At 43.9% G+C, this 22,528-nt stretch overlaps 1 long non-coding RNA gene and 2 pseudogenes across 1 annotated transcript in view; 2 read left to right on the forward strand and 1 right to left on the reverse strand.

Moving 5' to 3' along the window:
- The window catches only part of LOC141583753 (uncharacterized), a 121,961-nt gene that overhangs the window by 84,415 nt on the left and 15,018 nt on the right, over positions 1-22,528 (forward strand). The gene's annotated exons all lie outside the window — the stretch shown is intronic.
- On the forward strand, positions 5,106-6,667 carry LOC101043307 (arginine/serine-rich coiled-coil protein 2 pseudogene; annotated as a pseudogene).
- LOC101042979 (olfactory receptor 13C7-like) lies at positions 7,319-8,278 on the reverse strand (annotated as a pseudogene).

The following is a 22,528-nucleotide window of genomic DNA, read 5'->3' on the forward strand; positions in this document are numbered from 1 at the left end:
ATGTACTCCATATCTCATTCTTGAATTGAAAACAAATTGTTGTCATGGTTAGCTTCTTCCTCACTTCCTTTTTTCATTCTGTGAGTACTGTTGGGAGGCTCTAGAATCATACCCCTTGGGTCCACAGTAAATTCTAATGTCTTGGATGATCCCTGTAAAATAATGGAGCTTTGAAAAACATCCTTCTGTTCTCTCTCTCCACTTAGGAGCCACAGTGATGGAGATCATTGTTTCCTGACAGATCAGCTGGAGTTTTGCTTATCTTTTATAGAAAGAAATTTTAGATCTTTACCTTTTTTTTTTTTTTTTTTTTTGGTCTCAGAAATCTTAGAACACTCTACCAGCTCTGAAACATTTCCTTCAGGATAGCATGTTCATTGACTTTGCTCCTGACCATCTATTCAGTCTTTGACATCTGCCTGGTATACACCAGGCAGGATGAAGGGTCCTCCAAGTTCTGCCATGTCACCACTCAAGGACATCCCAAGGACAAAACATGCTTTGGGAAATATGCTTTACCCTTGTGTACTAGTTTTAGACTGTCTATCATGGTTGCTAATCAATTCCCAAAGCAATTGAGACAGAGGCACATATAAATAGTAACTTAATAAATATATAATAAAATTATGACTGAAAGGCATCCTGGAAAAACAATCTCTGCCCTGTGTCCAAGAGGCACAAAGAATCTCGGGCCCTCAGATGACCTACTGGAGAGAGGAGATATTTACTATTTAGGAGCAAGGTAACCACAAATAAGAACAGGCAACAAGCAAAAATAAAGTCCTTTTGTATTGAGACTTCTAGAAAACTTATTAGACAAATGTGTGGCTTGCCAATGACAGTTATTATAACAAGTTTGTGCATTTAGATAGATATATAGATACCCACTTTTGGGGTAAAATTTACTTACAGTGAAATGCGCAATTCTTAAGTGCATCATCCAATGAGTTTAGACAAATGTACAGACCCACGTAATCCAAACCCAATCCAGCTGTAGAACATTTCTGTCAACACAAAGGGTTTTCTTATGCCCTTTCCCAGTCAATCCCCAATACCACTCTGTCCAGAGCACCCCCACTGTTATAATTTTTTCACTTTCATTTATGTCTACCTTTTCAGAAACATCATATTAATAGGATCATTCATATTCTTTCATGCAAGTCTTGATTCAGAATGTTTCTGAGATTCATCCATGTTGTTACATGATTTAGCAGAATATCCCTGTTTAATTTTCCCCTAGATACGTCTTGAGATCTCTCTCAGGAGTGTGGGTATAAACTGTAGCCCTAGCTCTAGGAATTTAGTCATAAATGTTTACAGTGTGCCTTTCATGAGATACTTCTTTATCCTAGCCGATGGTCCAAAACCTAAGTGTCCAGCCTGTGACGACCAAGTGTCCCTCTCCCAGTAAACTTATTTATACTGGCAGATTTTTAAGGGTTTTGTCTTACCTGTGTCCAGCTTGTTCCTACCAAGATGGCAATTCTCTAGGAGAGTGCTGACCTAGAAAGAAGTTAGGTTCGGTTATGTTAGTCAAATGAAACACAGAGGAGGCAGCTCAGGAAAACATATGAAATAACAGAAGCAGTGTACTACAGATCTAGAGAGGAGAGGGCAGCAAGCCTCATAAGGCCAACAGGAAGAGAGGCAGCCATCCAGGACATGCACACTCAACCAGTGGGTAGAAAGCAAGAGAGGGCAAGTGAGGGACCTGTTGGTATCCAGGTCATGCCCATGCTGGTTTCAGCTCACTGCAACCTCCGACTCCCTGGATCAAGAGATTCTCCAGCCTCAGCTTCCCGAGTAGCTGGGATTACAGGCACGCACCACCACATGCAGCTAACTTTTGTACTTTTAGTAGAGATGTGGTTTCACCACGTTGGCCAGGATGGTCTTGATCTTCTGACCTTGGGATCTGCCCACTTTGGCCTCTCAAAGCGCTGGGATTACAGGTGTGAGCCATCATACCTGGCCCTCCACTGGGAGTTCTAGTTGATGGGTTTAGAGAAAGCAAGCACAAGTTCTAGGGAGTCACACTGTGACAGATGTGGTTACTGTGGCATTTCTGTGCAGTCCATGCAGGGTGTGCGGGGCAGCAGAGAAAGTCAAGTCGATTATATCTAGTTATCCCATGGGAAGGTGGTCACCAGGAGGCAGCTGTATAAAGAAGATATCTGGATTGACCACATTAAAGAACTAGGAGTAGGCAGAGAATTGGAAACTGTATCATGAGGAGCTAAGCCCTGTTTCTGGTATGGGAAAGATAAACATATATTTAAAATAGATGCTGAGACAACAAAAAATTATAAGAATTCACTGCAATTCCTTTTTATTACTAAGTAGTATTCCATTGTTTGAACATCCAGTTTGTTTATCCATTTTCCTTATTAATAAACATCTGGGCTGTTTTCAGTTTGGGCTGATATAAATAAAGCTGTTATGTATATTCTCATACAAGTCTTTTTGTCATATATTTTTCTTGGCTACATAATCTGAGAATGTGATTGCAGGGTCATACCATAGGTGTTGCTTAGTTTTATCAGAAATTGACAGATTTTTTGCCAAAATGTTTGTATCATTTTACACTACGGCCAATAATGTGTGAGAGCACTAGTTGTACTACATCCTTGTCAACATTTGATATTGTCAGTGTTTTCCATTTTAGTTGGTTGATATGTAATAGTATCTCACTGTGGTTTTAATTTGTATTTTCCTAATAACTAATGATATTGAACACTTTTTTTGCATATGCCCATTGACTATTCACATATCTTCTTTGTGAATTATCTGTTCAAATCATTATTTATTGTTTTTTAATATTGAGTTGTAGCAGTTCATGCTATATTTTTGGATTCAAGTCTTTTGTCAGGTATTATATGGTGAATATTCTCCCTATGACTTGCATATTCACTTTCTTAATAGTGTTTTCTGCTAAACAGATTAAAAAAAAAAAACAGATTTATTTTTCTCAGTTCTGAAGGCTAGGAAGTCCAAGCCGCCAGCCAATTCCATTCCTTGTGGGCACTATCGTCCAGGTCTATGGACAGCTGCCTTTTGCTGTGTCCTCATATGATGGGGAGTGGGGGGCACGGAGAGAGCTAAACAGATGTTTTTAATTTTGATCAACTCTATCAATTTCCTTCTTTTTTGGTCATTATTTTCCATATCCTCCCGAAGAAACTTTTGCCTACCCCCAGCCACAAAGATATTTTTCTGTGTTTTATTATAAAAGCTTCATAGTTTTAGCTTTTATTTAGGTCTACAATCTGTAGTGGATTAATTTTTGTGTATGCAATTAAAGTTTATCTTTTCCAATGTAGATATCTAGGTGTCTTAGTACCATTTATTGAAAAGAACTTCCTTTCCCCCATTGAATTGCTTTGGTACCTTTGTCAAAAATCAAAGATCATATAAATGTAGATCTATTTATCTGTTCCATTCCTCTGATATATTTGCAGTTTTTTGCTAGTATCATATAGGCTTGATTCTTACAGCTTTATATTAAGTCTTAAGGTCAGGTACAACTTTCTAAGATTGTTTTGTATTTCCTTTGCATTTCTGTGTGAATTTTAGAATCAGATTTTTATGCTCTGCAAAAAAAAAAAGGCCTACAGGGATTATGATTAACACTGCATTGAATCTATAGATTAAATGGGGGAGCTGAGTTCATCAGTTTGACTATGATGTGTCCCTATTAAGTCTTTCAATCAATTAGCATAATATATCCTTATTTATTTAGGTATAAATAAGTAGTTTTTGATATAGAGGACTTGTACATATTTAATTTACTCTTAAGTATTTTATTTTTACTTTTTTATAAATATGCTGAAACAATTGGATACTAAAAAAAAAATGAGAACCTTACCTCATACCATACCAAAAAGACTCAAAATGGATCACAAACCTAAATGGAAAATCTAAAACCATACAACTTCTAGAAAAAAACGTAGGACAGAATCACCCAACGCAAACATGAGTGACTCGCTGTGAAGGATGGCTGGAGAAAATACCCAGAGAAATGGGATGGTTAGGTCATAAGCTGGAAAGCCAGCTTGAATGTGCTACAATGATAAATCTGAACTGATTCAGTTAAGTGTGGTATTATAGTCTGTCTTCAAGTGTCATGCGGCTTCCTTAGGGGAGTTAACATATTTCATTAATAATAAAAATGTTCGTTTATTAATTGAGAGCTACTTTTTGCTAGCCACTGTGCATTTTTAACATATACACATACTGATCTTCACAACACCTCTATGGGGTTGGTTTAATTATTTCCATCTTACAAATTAGAAAACTAAGGCTCCACAAGATTAAATAGTTTTTTTAAAACAGGTCTGAAGTTACACAGGCAGAGGTACTCCATGTTAGTCTGGTTGCAAAGTCCATGTTCTTCACCAGATGGGTAATTATCAATTGGCTTGAACAATTATTGCCAGCGTCCAATCTAAAATCCTAAAGGAACAAAAGGGACTCTCAATATAAACTTCCATTGTAGTACTGATTTATCTAGAGGAACACTGCTGAGGAGTCTCTTCTTGGGCTGTATTATCTGGTTTGACTGGTGTTGCAACAAACTCTTCAGTGACTTTGGGCAGAAAATAAACATGCTATATGTATACTAAGAGTTGCCCAGAATTGTCTCTAGGATATTAAACAGGAAATTAAACACACAACACTCTGAGTTCCTAGCATCAAAGTGGAGTTAAATGGTGTCATTCAAGATGCATCTTGGTATAGGTAATTTTTTTTTTTTTTTTTTTTTTTTTAGACAGAGCCTTGCTCTGTAGTCAGGCACCAGGTTAGAGTGCAGTGCCACGATCTCGGCTCACTGCAACCTCCGCCTTGCCAACTCTCCTGCCTCAGCCTCCCAAACAGCTGGGACTACAGGCACACACCACCACGCCCATCTAATTTTTGTATTTTTTAGCAGAGAGAGGTTTTACCATGTTAGCCAGGATGGTTTCGATCTCTTGACCACGTGATCTGCCCACCTCAGCCTCCCAAAGTGCTGGGATTACAGGTGTGAGCCACCGCACCCGGCCGGTGTCGGTAATTTTCTAAAATAGCATTTTGGTTTTTAATCCGGATGCCAATTAAGAGACTTTTCCAACTGTTGAAAGCACCAACTGGAGGCACCCCTGCAGCGGCCATGACTCTAAATTGCGGTGGCCGGTGATACAGAATGAGATGGACTAGCCCCACAAAAGACATCACCAGATAGGGATGGGAAAAAAGAGCGGTCAGATGTATCTGTTTCTCCTAGAGCCTCAAAATGTCATTATTCACCATCACGATCAAGGTCAAGAGAAAGAAAACAAAAGTCAGGTAATGAAAGAAGAAAACACAGGAGCTGGAGCAGAAGCAAAGAGGTAATAAAACACGAATCCAAAGATAAATCCTCTAAGAAACACAAGTCTGAGGAACACAATGACAAGGAACGTTCTTCTGATAAAGAAAGAGAGCAACTAAATTTATCTGAAAATGGTGAGGACAAGCACAAATGCAAAGAAAGTCATCAAGAGGCAGAAGTTACTCAAGATCTAGGTCTCATGAAAGACTCCATCTTAGTAGAAGCAGGAAGCGGAAGAGGTCTCAGTGCAGGAGCAGGGAGTGGAAGAAGTCTTGATCTAGAAGCAGAGAGAGGAAGAAACCAAGATTCAGAATCAGAGAAAGAAAATGGCGGCTCAGGTCTCATTCCTGCTCAAGATCGAGACACAGGCATAGGACTAGAAGCAGGAGTGGAATAAGGAGTAGGAGTTAAGAGACAAAGAAGAGAATTGAAAAGCCAAGAAGATTTAGCAGAAGTTTAAGCCAGACTCCGAGTCCACCTCCCTTCAGTGGCAGAAATGTAGCAATGGATGCACAAGAAGGCTTATGTAGGAGATTAGAAAGGGTGAAGAAATTACAAGAACAGCGAGAAAAGGAAATGGTTGAAAAACAAAAACAAGAAATAGCTGTAGCAGCTGCAGCTACTGAGGGTTCTATTCCCAAGGAAGCCACCCTGTTGGCATTAGGAACACAGGTAACATCTCAGATAGCCACGGCAGCTCAGATGGCAGCCTGGCAAGCTAAAGCTGTGGCAGAGACAGGAACAGCTGTACCTAGCTACTATAACCCAGCAGCTGTAAATCCAGTGAAATTTTCTGAACAAGAGAAAAAAGGAAAATGCTTTGGGAGGGCAAGAAAGAAGGGGACAAATCCCAGTCTGCTGAAATATGGGAAAAATTGAATTTTGGAAACAAGGACCAAAATACCAAATTTAGGAAATTGATGGTTATAAAGAGTGAAACCGAAGCTGGATATAGCTCAGTTGATAAAGAAAGTTACAAGCCTCTGAAGCAACAGGAAGAAGTATTTAGAAGTTTAGATGCTCAGTATGAAATGGCAAGATCACAAACCCACCCACAAGGAGGAATGGGTTTGGTTTTCACATCTTCAATGTGTGAAATGGATGCAGTTTGAAAAAGATTGTACTTGCAAAGTTTGGGACTTTATAAACTTCTTGTTCTGGTATCAGGTCCTTGTTCAATAAACAGCTGGCATTCTAGCTTGTATGGGTGTTGCATTGACTTTAATTTATTGAAATACATGAATTTTTATAAATATCAGATCAGTAATACTGGTGTTAGTATTGTAATCAGGTTAAACTCATTTCCATTAAACTTGACAGGGCTATAGAAGGACAATATTTTTTAGTTCATGAATTCTGCTTTTCAAATATATAAAAGCTGCAGGTGAGATAAAATCTCACACATGGATTTTTTTGTGTGTCTGCTGTCTTGTGTACTTTTGTACTTAACCTTGTATAGTTATTTTCATCTCTTGAAACATGAAATGTTATGTAGATGTTCTTTAGAAGATCTGGCCATTTGGTACATAATTCAGCACAGATAAGCTGGGTGGTGATGATGATAAAAAAAAAATGGTTTTCTCAAAAAAAAAAAAGGAAGTGACTTTTCTTCACTGTCATGCTCCCCGTTACACAATAGAACAGAAAACAACCTGATTGTCACAAACAAATTTAAACTGGTCTGCATATGAACAAAAAAAGAAGTATTTGTTTTGCAAGTTCTGTTACTGCTTATTTTTTTTTTTTTCAGAATAAGAATACAAATAAAATGTCATAGTCACTTATTCTTGGTTCTAGGTGATTTAGCACATTCTGAAGAGTTAGTGTTCCATCCTCTATAAGCCAAGAATTGCCCCACCTCAATGAGCATCAGTTTGGAAATTGTCGTGCGGGACCCTTAAGCAAGTCTGTGCTTACTGAGTAAACCTCTTGTGTGCACAGAATCAAAAGATAAACCGCTTCCTCTCACTATCGCTGGGTGAAGCATTTCTGACTCAGCAGGCTCCTCACAGCAGCCTTCACGTCCTTGTTCCTCAGGCTGTAGATGACGGGGTTGAGCATGGGGGTCACCACCCCATAGAAGAGGGAGATGAGCTTGTCTGAAACATCCTTCTTGTTTGCCCCCAGGGGGTCCTTAGACTTGGGCTTTGCATACATGAAAAGAATAGTCCCGTAGAAAATGACCACCACAGTAAGATGTGCAGAGCAAGTGGAGAAGGCCTTTCGCTGTCCTTCAGCTGAGGGGATCCTCAGGATGGTGATGAGTATGAAGAGGTAGGAGACAAAGATGAAGAGGACTGGGACCCCCAGGAAGATCACATTGGCCACGCCCATGCTGATCACGTTGATGGAGATGTCAGCTCAGGCCAACTTCAGAACTGCCAGGATCTCACAGGTGAAATGGTTGATGACATTGTCCCCACAGAAGGGTAACTGTACTGCAAGAGAGACCTGTACCAAGGAGTTGGCTCCACCAGCCACCCAGGAGCTGGCAGCCATGGGCATGTAGGCAGCCTTGCTCATGACTACTGGGTACCTAAGGGGGTTGCAGATGGCCACATAGCGATCAAACGCCATCATGCCCAGCAGCACACACTCTGTGGCTCCCATGGCAAAGGAGAGAAACATCTGTACTGCACAGCCAGAGAAGGAGATGGTTTTCCTGGGAGTGAGAAAACCATCCAGGACCAGAGGAATGGAAGAGGTTGTGTAGCAGATGTCCAGGAAGGAGACGTTCCCCAGGAAGAAGTACATGGGCGTGTGCAGGTGGGAGTTGGATACAGTCACCAGGATGAGGACCCCGTTGCCCAGAAGGATCACCAGGTACACCAGCAGGATGAGAACGAAGAATGTTTTCTCCAGCCTTGGCTGATCTGACAGACCAAGCAAGACAAATTCTGCCACAGTGGATTGGTTGGCCACTTCCATTTTAAATTATCTCTTCCCCTCTCAGGAAAACTGAAAACAGCGAACATGTTTATAAAGATCAGTATGTGGTATTTATAATCAGATGCTTCGAGAACATATAATCCAATTTTCCCTTTGAGATGCCAAATTGTAGTACCAGCAGCTGACAGATAAAATTCACTGCCTACTGAAGTTACCTTAAAAGTCAGGACATGACAGATCAAAAGCAGGAGAAGTAGACGCTGGAAATCTAATTAAACCATGATAAATGAAAGAACTTTCATTGGATCAATGGTATTAACACACTTGAAGGAAGGGATATGTAAGGAAGGATTATGCACAAACACCGTAAAAGAGGACCTTTGAGGGTGCTGCATGGTTCCAGCACTGACGAGAGAAGTGGACTCCTCTGCCAGTCCTGCCTGTCCCTGAATTGTCCCTGCAGTGTCCTTGGGGGCTTTAGGCTGAATTCAGTGATGCTGGCTGCTGACATCATCCCACCCACTCCCCTGGCTCTAATTCTCTGATGTTAATTCAGCTCCACATAGAGTCCCTCATAGGGAGTATGTGATGAGCACAGATCAGGAAGATGAGGGTCTATCCAGCATTTAAATGTGTTACTTGATTCCTGGTTTCTAGTTCATTTTTCATGAGTTTGCCTGGCGCTCTCCCTTAGTTTTCCTGTCAATGAGGAGTTTCTGAGCAAGGGAGCTTGGAGACACTAACAGAAGCCCTTCCATACCCGCCTCTAACCAGCCTTTGTTCCCAGTACTGCCATTTCCCAGTCTGCTCCAGACCTGCGAAGGAGCAGGAATAGGATCCAAGGACAAGGGTCCCTCGTGCCTCCCAGTGTGACTTTGTGAGTAGATTCTGTGCTTCAGGAGCAGTTTTATGTCACAGCTCCTAACTCAGGACCTTCTATATCCAAGCTGACCATTAAACCGCTGCAATACCATGTAATGCTTTCTCCACGGAAGAGCAATTCCACCCAGGCTTACAGAGGGATTGCTGAAAATGGCACCACAGACCTATTGATCCAGCACACCAGAGAAAACCTCCAGCCTTGACTTCTTATGTTAAGATGAGGAAGCTGAAGCTCAGAAAGGAGCACAGGCAGCAAGGACAGGGCCAGGTGCTTCCTCACCTTCTCCCCAAGGCTCCTTCCCTTACCACTCTGAGTAGATCCTTGCTGGTCCACTTGTGCTGAGTAGAACCACCAAGCAGTAAAGAATTGACTATGAAGTCTTGGTCATCCTCACTCTCCCTAGGATCTTTTTGTTTGTTTTTTAAAATATATATTTTATTGCACTTTAGGTTCTGGGGTACATGTGCAGAACATGCAGGAACATGCAGGATTGTTGCATAGGTACATACACGGCAATGTGCTTTGCTGCCTCCATCCCCCTGTCACCTACATCTGGCATTTCTCCCCATGCTATCTCACCCCAACTCCCCACCCCCCGCTATCCCTCCCCTATTTTCCCCCAAACACCCCAGTGTGTAGTGCTCCCCTCCCTGTGTCCATGTGTTCTCATTGTTCAACACCCACCTGTGAGTGAGAGCATGAGGTGTTTGATTTTCTGTTCTTGTGTCAGTTTGCTGAGAATGATGGTTTCCAGATTCATCCATGTCCCTACAAAGGACACGAACTCATCATTTTTTATGGCTGCATAGTATTCCATGGTGTATATGTGCCACATTTTCCTTGTCCAGTCCATCATTGATGGGCATTTGGGTTGGTTCCAGGTCTTTGCTATTGTAAACAGTGCCGCAATGAACATACATGTGCATGTGTCTTTATAATAGAATGATTTCTAGTCCTTTGGATATATACCCAGTAATGGGATTGCTGGGTCTCCGTAGGATATTTATGAAGAGTAGAGGTATCGCCGCTTTCTCCAAGATCTCTGCCTCATGTCAGGGCTTGGGTGGGGATAGGTGGTGTCCCTGAGCTCCACACGTTCCATCTGTAACTATCACACTGCTGCTGGCTGGGGGAGATCAGGTAGGAGAAACTGGGCCAGTTTGAAGCCATCCTCATGCAGTTACCGGAGGAGAGTAAGTGTGGGCATCAGTAGTATGTGGAGAAAAGAGATCCTCTTTAGAGATACTAGCACTGCTGACTGGAAAGTCTTAGATTTGGCAGAGATGTTATAAAGCAACTGGTCTTGTCTTGCTTTCCCCTCATTGCATGAATACCTTCCATGCAAGACAATTTTCCCATTTTCGTTTGGAATACCTTTAGGTGCATGGAGCTGATACCTTCCATTCCTTTGTCAGACGGTCTCAATTGCTAGAAAACTTTCAGAAACTTGCTTCTAATGTTATTTCCCATTTCTCCCCGCACTCTGCCCCATTCCCACACTTGCCTAGACTCCCAGGATATCCCTGCTCCCTTTCTCCTGTGAAAGACCCTATGGAAGCGCTGACCAAGTTCCCACTCACAACCTTTGCTCTTCTGCTTACCTGCCTGCAGAAGGCTTAGCCACAGAGAGAACCCCGTCTACATGCAGTGTGGAGATGAGTTCATGGTGGGGACAGGCACTCACCTGGACAAAAGGTCTCATAGCAGGGGATGATGCTGGAAGTTCTCCAGGCTTCAGAACGATTGTTCCAACTGCCCACATTGACCATTTCCAACTAGCCCCATTGGCTGGGGCTGTGCCTGGAAGCATGCAGCAAATTTTATTTAGCTGTCTTGGAACTAAGCAATTTCTTCACACTTCACAGCAGGGTAAAGGGAATGTGGGGTTGGCCATAGCTGAAGGGGCTCTAGCTGCTCACTTTCCTGGGCTTCTCCATGCCCAGTGAGATACAGACAGGAAGAACAGCAATGGGAGCTGCTTCCAGCTGATTCTGTGGTCATGCCCTGCCTGCATGCTCAGGGCAAGCACCCTGTGCCTTCACCCTGACCTGCTCTCCAGAGATTCCATCAGGAGCCCATGGAGCAGTTTAGAGCTCTGCTTGTTTGGGGGCCACTTCTAATCCCAGGAGCAATTTAAAGTTTGGTGAAGGGCCTCACAGGAGTTTAAGGCCTGCATCCCACAAACCCAATTAGACAAGTTGCAGATAGCTCTGTGTAAATCTTAACTCTTACTGCAAAGAAGTGTTCCTTGGATTAGAAAGTTCAATCCTGTCATTGTTGACCTTCCTGGAATTAGAGGCAATAAGCAAATTATTACCATGCTTTGGCCGCAATGTTATGTCTGTCTGAGGAAGCTCTTAATAAAGAGAGGTGCAAAGAGAGGGTATAGTTGCCACCACCAGTAATGTCCTCATCATGTGAAAGAACTCTTTCAAAAACAGAAGACCTAGTCTCCAAATGTGGGTATCAGCAGGGCTTAAAGCTTGTTTCCCTTTAAACTGTAATATTGGTCCTGAAAGCCCATACTCTGACCAGGTTATTGAACTATAGGATGGACTCCCAAATCCAATAGTCTGATTTGCAGACATAAGATAACCACAGGGACCCCAATTAAAAAAAGTATCATTATCAAACAGAGGCCCTTGGCATGGCGCACGTTGTCTGCATGGAGATTAACAGACGGCCTCCAACTTCTATCTTCAGTCCCTACTCGGACAGCATATAGGAGGATCAGGCACTTGGGTAGCTTCATTAGAGACCTCAGTAAGATTAGTAGTATCAGCAGAAATAAAGGTCCTACTTGCAAGCTTAGCATCCCTTTTGGGCTGATAGTAAAGATATTCCTGAGGAATAAGAGTAACACACTCTTCATGTGCTATTGTGGAAAAACAAAGAGAGGGATTACTAGACAATAAAGTCAAGGATTTATTAAGTTTAATCCACCTCAAATTTTCAATTAAGGGTTAAGACAGGAGCATCTATTGACCTCCTGTCCAAGAAATATTATTAGATGACAAAGGCAGGTCAGCATCCCACCATGTAAAAACATTCAAAATGGCGGGATTTAGAACGTGACTCCAATAAACATGTTATTGAGCTGATCCCACTTGGCAAAGGACAAGAATTACCAGTCACCCTAACATCCATGTCAGTCTCACTTTCTCAGATGTTTCCCCAATTACCGCCAGATGCATAAGAAACCGGTTCTCTGCAGTTGCAGGGGCTTCCACAGCAGCAAGCCAGATGGTTGCTTGTTGATCCAATTTCTTTAGCTGTCCTCAAGTAATGTCAGCTGCTTCCAAGTCATCACTTGTCGGTCGATTCTCCAACGACAGGATGTTCTCGAGGAGAGATCCCCATATTCCCCCTTATTTTGTTTATTAAGATACGCTTTAAGAGTTCGTTGAGTTTATTCAATAATGGCCTGACTGGCTAAGTTATAGGGAATACCAGTTTTGTGCTGTATGTGTTAAAGTTGCAATGTATATGTAAATTGAGCACTAAGATAGTAAGGCCCGTTATCAGTGTTTATAGTTTGTGGAAGGCCTACAGTTATAATAGATTTAAACAAATGAGCAATCGCATCTTCGGTTTTTTTCTCTAGTCCAGCGGGTAGCATGTATTAAACCTGTTTAAGCATCCACAAGAATGTGGAGAAGCTGAAAACATCCAAAGGGTGGATACTGAGTAACACCAGTTTGCCAGATAGCACTGGGAACCAAACCTCATGGCTTGGCACCAAGTCCTAAGGAAAAGGAGAGAGAGAATGCCGTTGGCTAATAGGACAAATTTTAACAATCATGTGAGCTGGAGCAAGTGTTAAATGAAACTGTTGTTTAAGATTGCCAACATTCTGATGAAAAAAAATATGATCAGCTTGAGCTCGCAAAAATGCAGAAAAGTCTGCAAACCACATTTGTGGTTGTACCGGAGCGTCAGCTCGAGCGTTTCCTGTTGAAAAGGGACCAGGTAACCTAGAATGAGGGTGAATATGGGTGATGTAAAGATGGTGACGAGGGGCACAGAGGAGCTCTTGCACTGCAAGAAACAAAGCTAGTAGAGATTCATTAGTAATGCCCTTCACTTGTACAAGATCTAAATGAGTAATACTACACTCTGCTTGAGTGGAATGACTAATTCTATTTACGTCTTGGTGAGGACAAGTTTGTAAGGCCAATATTAGGGCACCTAATTCTGCCTGTTGCATAGTTTTAAAATGTTCCTGGATTTTGTGCCACCAGTTTTGCATGGCATTTTGCCACACTATAGCTGCTTTTCAGCTTTGTCTGAACCATCTGTAGAGACGGTAATGGCGTGAAGCAAGGGCTCAGAGACAACAATAGAGACAAATTGTAACAGGCACAGCTTGTAAAAAGTCCAGGAGCTGAGAGGCGGGTAAGTGAAAGCTGATATTACCAATAAAGTTGGCCATTGCTATTTGCCAATCAAGATTAAAAGCTAAGAGAGTATGAAATTGTTCCTTGCTTAACAGTAGGAAAAGAGTAACGGGTTATATCTTGATAATTGGACACAACATCAGTGCCTGTTTATGAGAAGAGAAGCTATTAAATCTGTGATGTTTTGTATGTGTTTAGAGGGATTATAAGACGGTTAAATAGCATATAAAATACAGAAATGGCAAAAGATAAAGACTATCTGCTAAGCTGAGGCATGGAAGGGATGGTATTTTAAGTGATTTTTACCATATTTTGGCCCTTGAAAGTTATTAGAATGTGACTGTAAGTTACCAGAATAATAAACCTGCATTGAGTTAGCTTAAGTGTGTAAAAAAAAAAAAAGAAAAGGGAAAAAAATAAAATCCTATTTTAAATGTGTTCAGGTGTTGACCATTTTCTTGCATTAGCCTTTAGCTGGAATGTCTTAGACGTGAGCTTGCGAAAGCAGGGCTGTGGTCCGTTTCTTTTCACCTGCTCCTGGCTCTTTAGGCAGCCTCTATTTTTAATAGCCTGCCTCCTATTGCTGCCCTTATCCCGAGAGGAAGGAAGACTACACGTGGCAGCAAGAGGCCAGAGAATATCCCGGTGGTAAAGTGCATGTGTGAGTGCAAAGGCAGGAGGCAACAGGGTAACAGGCTGGGAGAAGACCTCTTCCCTGATCCTCCAGACCACCTATGCTTGGAGCCAACCCTGTTAGGTAAGGTACTGAAAATATTCTGGGCTTTTTATTATTTTTACTACCCCCAGGCAGAGAGGCTCAGGGGAGAAGCAGACATGCAGCATAGGGTCTGCTTTGAAGTTTCTCAGCCACAGTGTTTTTAAACATTTTATTCGAAAAATGAAACAAACATTCCTTACTGCTGCATCTTGTCAAGGAGACGCGGCCACCTGATCATATAAATGTTTGCTGACTGGTGGTCTCATCCAAGAACCGTCCCTTGGGCGGCCTCCAATCTCCTCAAGGGGGATGGGAGGTATTGTTGCCTGAATGGGGCCAACAGATGCAGGTTCCTTTAAGGATAGAGGAAAAGAAGACAATAGTTTTTCTATAGGGGGAGGAAAAGGCTCAGGTCCATCCTTATCCTCACTAGAAAAAAGTCTCTTCCTTATTCTCTATAGTAGAGACTGAAGGAGGAAGAGGAGTCTCTTCCTGTTGTTCTGGTTCCTCCTTTTCCTTCTCCTTTAAATCTCCTGAATTCCCTTCAGGTGGAGAAGATGGGCGACTTGACTCCCTGCAATCTGGCAGATAAAGAGGATACAACGCAGATTGTACCAGCGCCCAAGTGGTCAAAATAGTAACGTTAGTAAAATGACCTTGCTCATATCCTCTTTTCAGGCAGTGACCTACTTGCTCCCATAACTCTAAATATAAGGTTCCTTGATCGGGAAACCAAGGGCATTCCTGCCGAATTAAGAGCATAAGCTTGTGTAGAGCTCCAGGCTCTACAGTGCACCGGACAGCTTTAAGCAGCTGTTGCACTGTTTTAAAAAACACTTTCTGCTCTTTGGTCATTTCTTGACCTGTGATAACTTAATGCCTGATAATTTACACATGTGTCCCATCCTCCTGATGGGGGTCAGGACTGTCCCTTACCAGGATTCCCCCAAAATTGATGAGCTCTCCTCCTTCACATGTAAATTCAAGGTGATCATGGCGGGGGCACCTGTTGCCGAGCTTATAGCTGCAGTGAACACCAAGAACAAAGTACTCAGGAAGTTCCAGCTGAGCAGGGCTGGGGATAGCTCTTCTGAGAGAGTCCACCCCAGCATCTGTCTACCAATTATTTATTGAAAGGGCTTGTATTAACTACAAACATCCACCAGATGGTCATTTGAGGTGGGTCGCTGAGGCACCTGTGACCTTGTACATACTCAAACCGCATTCTCAGGAGGCTGTTTTCAGCAGTCCTTATCACACCACACACTCCACTCCCTGTCCTGTTTTCAGGGTCAAAGAGTTTCATTCCCATGCACAAATAACATACACAGTGCCTCAGTAATTTCCCATGCCCCAACCTTAAATGCCACGTACGTAAGCTTTCATATGCTGCCATGTGCCCCCTACAGGTTCTCAAACTTTTTTACCTCAGGACTCCGTATTTTTCAAACATTTCTCTTGTCCCTCTCTTTACTCTCCTTTTGGTATTCTTATTTTGCATATGTTACACTTTTTCTATTTGTCTCACACTTCTGGGATATTCTTTCTGGGTTTTTTCCCCAGTCTTTTTTCTCTTTGCTTTTCAGCTTTGAGTTACTATTGCAGATCCTCAAGCTCGTTCTTTCTTCAGCCATGTGCAGTCTACTAATGTGCCCATCAAAGGCATTCTGCATTTCTGTGACAGTGTTTTTGATACCTAGCATTCCTTTTTGATTCTCTCTCAGAATCTCTCTGCTTAGAATACCCATCTGTTTTTGCATGTTGTCTGCTTTTTCCATGAGAATCATTAGCATATGAATAATAGTTACTTTAAATTCCTAGTCTGATAATTCCAACATCTCTGCCATATCTGAGTCTGGTTCTGATGTTTGTTCTGTCTTCAACCTATGTCTTCTGCCTCATAATACGCCTTGTAAGTTTTTGTTGAAAGCCAGACATGAGGTAGTGGGTAAAAGGAACTGGAGTAAATAAGCCTTTATTAATGTGGTGCTAGAGTATAGAGTGGTGAGAGAGGGGTAGCAGGAAGTGCCCTATAATCCATGATTAGGTCTCAGTCTTTTAGGAAGCCTGTGTCCCTGGCATGTGATCTGTGCAAGTGCCTCTTAGTCTTTTTCTACCCTTTAGATGGGACAGAAGGTCTAGAGCTTGCTAGAGTTGGGTGTTTCTCTTATTCCAGGTCAGTTAGACTCTGATAAAATCCCAGTAGGTTAGACCTTGGTAAAAGAATGCTCTGGACCAGGCACCATGGCTCACACCTGTAATCCCAGCACTTTGGGAGGTGAAGCAGGTGGTTCACTGGAGGTCAGGAGTTCATGATCAGCCTGTTGGAAACAATTGCTCAGGGTTGCAAAGAAAATGAGTGCTCAAAGGATTTTTCAGCAAGGCAAATGTACTTCTACAGATGGGTGCCGCTCACACTCGTGGTTGCTGTGAGAGCACAATGAACAAAGGAAAACAGGGATATTTATTCCTAATGCTGTCCCTACTTCTGTGTCCTGCTTCCAATGGCTGGAACTAGACCGCTCAGTCTAAACTGATCCCGATTGGCTAGGAACTTAAACTTTTCCTAAGTAGGTAAAAGTGCAGTGGAGGAACAAAGGACTGGTTGTTCCCAGGGGAACTAGGAAGCTAACACATTCCCAAATAAGGAAGGGGACATGGGTTACAGACTGACTAAAGCTAAGGCACATCTGGACATGTCCAAGTGCAGCAAAGGCAGGAAAGATTACTTGCAGAACAAAGAACAAACTGGCAGCCTCCCCGCTCCAGCTTCCTGCCTTCCTGCAAGCAATAGATGCAGCCCAGACTGGATCCTAAACTAGTTTAGGGTTAGACAAGGAGACACAGGCTGGCTCTCAAGCCGGAGACTCAGCCAGGAGCCCCAGCCTGGAGGTGGCTGCGCTCCAGGGCGGGCTGGCGAGCCAGGCCCAGCCACCAGGCCCAGCACCCTTTCTTCTCTGTACCACACTCTCTCCAGAGAGTCCCATAAAGACTCTATCAGGAATTTAGGACTGTTGCTTTGGGGCCAGGTCCTATCCCAGAAGCAATTTAAAGTTTTGCAAGAGGCTCAGAGTTTAGACTTCACTCCATAGACCCAATTAGGCAACGTTGTAGAAATCTTCCTGAAATTCTCCTCTACCAGGAAACCTCAACTCAAAATGTTTGCTGGTACCAGTACTTAGCATTCTCCTGGGCTTTGATCACAACAGTTGGTTCAAGGTGACTGTCACTGACCTTCAAAGAGCCTAGAACAGGCGTCCCCAAACTTTTTACACACGGGGCCAGTTCACTGTCCCTCAGACCGTTGGAGGGCCGCCACATACTGTGCTCCTCTCACTGACCACCAATGAAAGAGGTGCCCCTTCCTGAAGTGCGGCGGGGGCCGGACAAATGGCCCCAGGGGGCCGCATGCGGCTCGCGGGCCGTAGTTTGGGGACGCCTGGCCTAGAAGGCAAAAAGAGCTGGGCCTCAGTGATCCAGATATTCCCAGGAACTTCGGGTCACATAGATTCCCCAGCCACCCAGTGATCTCCTCCCCTCCACCCAGTGACACAGCTCTGTCTCTCCTCTCTCTGTCTCGCTGCTACTGGCTTGCCCCTCATTCTGAATTTCACTGTGCTACAAACATGTCATGTGTGCCAGGCACTAAAGAGTTGGTGGATGGGGAGGACACAGTGACCAGAAATGGGTGCTTGTCTTCAGAGAATGCCAGGAAGAATGGAACTGTCTGTAGTCTAAGGCATGACTAAGAATGCCACAAAGCCATCCTGGAGGCTGGGTACCAGAGGAGTGTACAGAACTAGACAAGGGTGGAGAAGACAGTGGCACTGGGAGACATTTAGAAGGAAGAAACTGTAGGATTTAGAGAGATCTGAGGTGGGAGACACAGGAGGGAAAAGAATCAACAATGGCCAAGATACCTGCTGGGTTCAGAGCATGCTATCCCCAAATATGGCACCTTGGCATATTGAACATTTGAAGCTGAAGGAATCTGAGAAACGGTGTGTGCAGGAAGGTCACTCTGGCCTTTCCCTATTCTCCCCTGAAGCAAGTCATAAAAACCCAGGAAGGATTTTTCTGAGCTTCCCCTGATGCAGGTCATAAGACCCTCATGTGAGAGGCACCCTCCCTCTACCCAGAGCAAAGGGAGCATCCCTGTCTCCAAAGACAGGGAGGCCAAGAGCAATCAAACAATAGGCCTGGCTGTTTTCCTCCATTTACTGCATTTTTAACTCATTCTTCTGCCCTAACATCCTTCACTACTTTCCATTCAAACCCACTAATAAAAAGTACTGAGATGTAACTTTCTTCAGGTCCACGTTTCCTTATAGAGGCTCCTGTGTCATGTAAAATTTATATTGAATACATTGGTTTGCTTTTCTCTTCTTCATCTGTCCTTTCTTACAGGGGCCCCAGACAATGAACCTAAGATGAGTGTAAGAAAAAGATATTTTTCCTCCCTTATACACCAGATCTTAAGAACTAGGAGAAAGTCAGTGAGGAGCTAAGGAGGAGAGCCTGTCGGGGCCAGGGTCGGGGGCACTGGGAGTTGTTTCTGACATTTCCGTGTACGGAGCGTGTACATCCATTATGCCTAGCTCTAGGCTGGTTACTAGAAGTAAAGACATGACTAAGAAACAGTTCCTACTGAGGAATTTACAGTCAATTGGATTTATCGTATTTGAGATAATGGTGAGGCCTTCATATTAATGAGTTGCTGTTAATTTATAAATCTTTTCCGAATCTTGTCTAATCTAATGCCCCCAACAACTCTGAGGTAAGTATGAGGGTATGATATTGTGATATAACAAAACATATATACATATATTTGGTCTTCATCCTCAGTTCCCAGCACAGAGCTTTTAAAACCCTTGGAATTTCCTTATTCGTGGGAGTTAGGGGAGCATCTTTTATTACTCATAATAAGCCGCTTTCAATCATACTTGAGTTTATGCTAATGAGGTGACTCTTGGTGGATGCCTAGATAGTGTCAGGATGGGGGCTGATTACTAGAGGAACCAATCATGTGGTTAAAGGGATGGAACATTCAGCCTCGCCCCTAATCTTCAGGGAGGGGAGAGAGAGGGCTGGAGATTGTGTTCAATCACCAATGGCCAGCGATTTAATCAATCATGCCTACCTAATGGAACTAAAAAGCCCAAAACTAAAGGGGTTCAGGGAGCTTCCAGGCTGGTGAACACTGGGAGAGTGGCACCCAGAGAGGATCTGGAAGCTCCACGCCCCTCCCCTACTCCTTGCCCTTTGCAGCTCCTCCAATTGACTGTTCCTGAATTGTAACCTTTAAAATAAACTGATAAAGGAAAGCAAAATGTTTCCCCAATTTTTTTTTTCAGTCTTTCCAGTAAATTTTTGAACCCAAGGAAGGAGTTGTGGGAACACCTCTGACTTCCTAGCTGGTTGATCAGAAGTATGGTGGCCTGGACTTGTGATGGATATCGGAAGTGGGGACAGCCTTGTGGAACTGAGCTCTTAACCTCTGGGGTCTGTGCTAACTCTAGGTAGTTAGCATCAGAATTAAGTTATAGGACACCCAACAGGGGTCTGGAGAGTTGGAGAATTAATTTGTGTAGGGAAAACCCCACACATTCCGTGTCAGAATTGTGAGCAAAAATAGATCCTAGCAGTGGAAGGACACTTGGATTGTGAGCAAGGGGAGGGACCTCCCACACTGGGCTGGAGCGCCTTGCATCCATGAAGTCTACCACCTTTGGCCTCCACTCTATGTGCCGGGTGGCTCCCTTCCGTCACACTCACACTTCCTTAAGAGTTGGGGGATATTGTGGGGCTCATGGAAGGGCAGCGGTACAGTCAGGCCTCGGCACAGTTAAGCAAGCCCTGGAATGTCAGTCAGGATCCAGGTGGCTCCTGTTGGCTCCTCTGTGGCAAGGCTTTGCGTCCCCATCCCAAGGGTTTTGCCATCTTGGAAACTCAACCACCTTGGCCTTGCTTCCTTTCCTCTTTATGCTGCGGCCTCAGGCTTCTGCTCACTGCCTTCTGGCCTTCTGTCCTTGTGTTACTCTGCCTTCTCTTTCCCTCCCTTCACTCCTTCCACCAACTGCTAACAGTGTCCTCCTGTTACGAGTTCGCGCTCCCTGAGAGGCAGGTCTGAGGGGTCTGGTAAGTCCACAGGCCACCTCGTGGCCCTGGCTAGCCTGTGTGTTGACTGCCCCTGGGTCAGGGGATCCACCTGGCTCAGTCGGGTGGGTCCTCGTGACCAGGGTGCCTCATGGTACAGAGCATGGAAACAGTGTCCAGAACTTCTGAGAGAATATGGGGATATCAGGTAAATGGGGCTTCCTAAAATGAAGCCACAAACCAGCTTGTCTGGACAGTCCAGCGTTCAGACTTCACGAGTTACATTCACTCCTTGCCTGCAGGAGTGGTCTCCCCCCGGCTCCAGGAGGCAAAGATGGCTGCCTCGCCTTGCCTGAGGACAACTGCTCCTTCCTTCTCTTTCCTCTTCCCTCTTCAGCGAAGTCATGCTTCTCCGATCTCGTAGTACCTGATTCCTGTGCTGGTTTCATCTCAAAACGGTGGTGGCTCTTTTCCTCCTTCTTGGGGGACAGGCTACTTCCCATGACTCCCAACAGGATGTTCAAGCCTTTGAGGAGGGTCAAAACCCCTAGGCCGGGGACCTGGTCAAAGACTATGTGAATCCTGAAGTCTACATTTGACCTCAGGAAGCCACCATTAATATAGATGTCCCTGCAGGATGTGCTGGGGTTGTGGGGTGCAGAGTGTACCTTTGGTCAGCTCCTCTCATCCTTGCAGACTCACGTTTACACACAACATTCACACACACAGTACAGAGATTTCTGACACACAAAGCTTTGTCTTGACCAATTAAAACTCGAATACACCTTGGCTGATCTTTCTGAGGCTTCACTTCACTAGGCAGTAAGGAGAAAGGAGGAGAGACATTTTTAGCAGTACCCCAAATCTCAAAACCCGGAGTCCTCACACAGTGAGAAATCCAGCCCCGAGCTTCTCAGTGTGACCCGCAGATGCGCAGCATCAGCAGCACTTGTCAACTAGGTAGCTATGCAGATTGCTGGGCCCCACTGTAGACCTACTGGGATGGGGCCCGGCAATGTCCCGTGTGTGTGTGTGCGCATGCGTGTGTGTGTGTGCATGCGTGTGTGCATGTATGTGTGTGTTCAGTCTGTTTTATTAAGTCCCCCAGAAGATTCTGAGGCATACTAATGTCTGAGAAGTGCTGGTCTATCTAGACTTTTCTTGAGATTGGAGTTCCGGATATTCCTTTCAAGGAATCTAAGTGAAGGGAGGGTACTTTTTAGAAATGATTGGAACGACTGCCTGTAATTTTTCTGCTCTTTCAGTCCTTCTTTGCCTCCAACCCCTGACCCTTGACCCTTGACTGCCCACACCTCTGCTGACATCCTCTGGGTCACTGATCTCTGCAGTGTCTCTCTTGTCAGCAAGGAACCTCCTTTCTATCCCCAGGATCTGCTGTTCCAGAGGTTCTCATAACAGCATTTGGGGTCCTAGTGGCCCAGACATCAAGGAAATCCTATAGATAGGAATTTGCATTTCAGGAGGCCGCCAACAATTTCCTGTAGTGATGCAGCTGGAGTCACATCAAGAGACAGCCAAGCATTTCCAGCATCTCCAGGGGTCCAGCCACTCTCCCCACGTGATGTGTCAGTTGATGAGTGACAAAGCTTTATCTCCAGCTCAGACATCTCCATCTCTACCTGGATGTTCCACAGGCCCCTCAAACACATCATGCCTCAAACTGAACTTATCTTCTCCCCTAAAACCAGCAATTGGCCTGATATTCTCTGTGTTGCTGGTACTACCCTCATCCACCCATCATCTGAGCTAGAAATACTGACTGTCCCCTCCCCTGCCTGCTATATACAACCAAACTCAAATATTTTAATCTACTAAACATTCCTTGAATCTTCCTGTCTTAACCATCCCTCTGTCACTCTCCAGTTCATGTCCTCTTCTTCCTCTGCCTTAAAGGACCATCTCTTTAGTTCTTACCCTTCTGCTCCCAATATTCCCTCCATGATGTGCCCAAAATGATCAACCTAAAACACAAATCGTATTTTATTGGGAAATCAAATACTTAAAACCCCTCAGTGCCTTCTTCTACTCCATTGTAACGTCTTCGGATGCCCAAAGAGATCACCCACAGGTCTGGCCCCAGCCTTCCTCCCCATCTGCAGCACTTGCCTCTTTATGAGCCAGTTAACACTGCACTGCTGGTCTCTCCCTGCCCCTGGCTCTTTCTCATTTCTGTG

Source organism: Saimiri boliviensis, chromosome 2, assembly GCF_048565385.1.
Source record: "Saimiri boliviensis isolate mSaiBol1 chromosome 2, mSaiBol1.pri, whole genome shotgun sequence".
NCBI lineage: Eukaryota > Metazoa > Chordata > Mammalia > Primates > Cebidae > Saimiri > Saimiri boliviensis.